The sequence below is a fragment of the Hyalella azteca genome, unplaced genomic scaffold, assembly GCF_000764305.2.
Source record: "Hyalella azteca isolate HAZT.00-mixed unplaced genomic scaffold, Hazt_2.0.2 contig5545, whole genome shotgun sequence".
In the NCBI taxonomy this organism is placed as follows: domain Eukaryota; kingdom Metazoa; phylum Arthropoda; class Malacostraca; order Amphipoda; family Hyalellidae; genus Hyalella; species Hyalella azteca.
Window position 1 is genome coordinate 258,840 of NW_025935731.1, and position 2,619 is coordinate 261,458.

At 37.0% G+C, this 2,619-nt stretch overlaps 1 protein-coding gene across 1 annotated transcript in view; it reads left to right on the plus strand.

Annotated features, from left to right (window-relative positions):
- Positions 1-1,544: 1,544 nt before the first annotated feature.
- LOC108671429 (repressor of RNA polymerase III transcription MAF1 homolog) overlaps positions 1,545-2,619 on the plus strand; it is a 13,235-nt gene continuing 12,160 nt past the window's right edge. Inside the window, exon 1 of the mRNA XM_047880543.1 lies at positions 1,545-1,669. The gene's annotated coding sequence lies outside the window, so the exon portion shown is untranslated. The remainder of the gene's footprint in view (positions 1,670-2,619) is intronic.

Genomic DNA, 2,619 nt, shown 5'->3' on the forward strand with positions numbered 1-2,619 from the left:
ATAGAATAGAATAGAAGTGTCGGCGTTGAAGAAATAGGCCCATGGCCTGTTGCCGATTCTTGAACTTCACATCTAGATGTGTATAAGAGACAGGTCGTACATTATGTAAAACTTCCATAGCTGACGATTGATTGAGATAGCTGCTGGACTTATTGCCTGCTCCGTAATTTGCTAGGCATTTTAAGACTGAACATATGCTCCTGCATAGCTTCGTCTAGTCTGTTCTTTAAGATGTTCATACTCGGAGCTTCAACGATGCTATCAGGGAGGCTGTTCCACGTGTCGGTGACTCGAAGCGAGAAGAAATGTTGATTCTGATTCTACTGATTCTACTCTCTTGAATGTCGAATCAACGAGAAGAAGTGATACTTTTCTTATGCACTTTTGTGCACATCAAGGCATAATATGCTATATTTTTATTACAATAGTTATTATCATTACATATTTTGAAAAGTAAGGCAAATGGATTGTGTGACTTATACACTTTTTCGAGATGTTTTTGATTTCACTCGTTATTCGCCACTGATCGGTCCATCACGCATTTCACTGTCTCCTTACTGAAGATAATTCGTTACCAATAACTAAAAACTTACAGGCTGAAATGGGGATTACAAATCCTTAATTCCAACAGTTACAATGAAAGCGTCGTTGGTGGGATGAATAAACACATTCTCCGTAGGTAAATTATTCAGCTCCGTTCTTGTGGTTGTACGGAGCTCAATGGGGAAGCCATTGAACTGAGATGGCCACCTGAAAACCGCCTGTTGTCGGAAAATCAGTGAAGGTAGTGAATAGTGAAAACCCTTTACTAAGAATACGCTTTTTAGAATGAATTATATCAAAAATAGTTACGAGTACGTAACTTGGTCAGCTATTAATTGCCGTCATACAAATACCGCAGTTACGAATGTGACGCATGTGCTTTTTTTCCTCGTTTGATATTTTTACGTCATCATCAACCTAATTTAATTTCTATAACATTATGGTGATGCGTGAAGAGTTGTCCACATGATAGTTATACATGTATCACTTGTGAGCTTTTTAAAATATATATATGCAGGTATATTTGTCAGAGGCTGTAAAAAGACCTGAGCTTCAAACTTGGGCTTGAAAAATTGTTTAGCCTATGCCTGATACGGCCAATCTCCCTATTCAATTATCAAATAATATCTCCCAAACGTACTTTCATCGCACCGTAATGCGGTAGCGACTAAGACTTATGTAACAATTGGCCTCCTATACAGTCGGTCAGCGGTCGCGTCATTTGGCCACTTATATGGAATTAATTAGACTAATCTCAGTAATCTGCCTTACTAAAAATATCTACATTGCTCGAATAATGCATAATATTATTACGTATGCGCACGAAAAAAAAATTTTCTAAAGAGTCTGTAACGACTCACAGCACTAAGCTAACGTAAACAGGAAAGGGGATTCAACACCAAACCGAGTATTACAACATTCTAGGGTAGTTTGCCCTACGAACTTGAAATTAGAGAATATCAAGTTCAACTATGACGCTTCATTGTGTTTTTAAAGGCGAGAGTGTGCGGACGTGACTGTTCTCTTCAAGATCGATTTTTTTCTTTATCCAAAATTTGTGTATGTTTTGTTAGTTATTGGTGTGAATTCAACTTCATTTATTCGTGTCATTTAGAACTAAAGCTAAGTGCGTATAATGCATGAATGTTATTGATGTTATGTTAAAGTTTTAGTATTTTTGGTATTGGTAATGTACAAACTGTCATTCTCATTTCTGTCAGCGAGTCTGTCAGTGCTCGGGTCTAGACTCTGGACTTGGAAGTTGGAAGTGTTCATTTGTGATCGATATTTCGTAACCACTAACACTGTAACCACCGATCATGCTTCTAGTCTTTCTAGTACCAATCTTGTTCACCTTCTGCAGATTTATTTTAGTATTTGAATACTGTAAACTTGTCAGTTGTCACTTGTGTGAGTTCAATAGTTGTGTCTCATCCTTGACCTTATTCTTATCAATCATCAATGTTGTCAATGTCATATTTGTATTTATAGAGCCTAGAGGTCTGTTAAGGCAACACAAGTACAGCTTGGCCGCTCGGCATAGTGCCAAACCAGAATTTATTAAAATTAGTTCATTTTTATTTTCTTAATCAACTCAATATTTTAGTCAATTTCTTATTTGTGATAATGCTGGACTGCTGGTATCCAATTCCAAGATATAGTCAGATGGGGTAAGACAGGACCGAAATCATTAACAAGCATGTAGCATCTATACCATGAATAAATAAAAAACCCTAAACCTATCACAAGACACAAGGTGTAGTTATGCAATGGGCTTCTAAGCTACAACTCAGACTTTCTGCATACAACATAGTTTTCTGTACAGATTAAAAAAAGTGAGCTGGTCCCATCTTACCCCAATGGGGTAAGATGGGACCGGGCATGGGGTAAGAAAGGACCAACAGGTAATTCTTGTGTTACAAGGTTTTTAATAAAAGTACAAACCTGATATTCAATATTATCAATCTAGAAACACATTATTTGATTACACAACCACTTGTTACTGTTTTGTGTTGCAGGATGTCAACTCTATTGATATTTATCAGTCACATTGGAGTTTTTGTCACGAGAAAACTG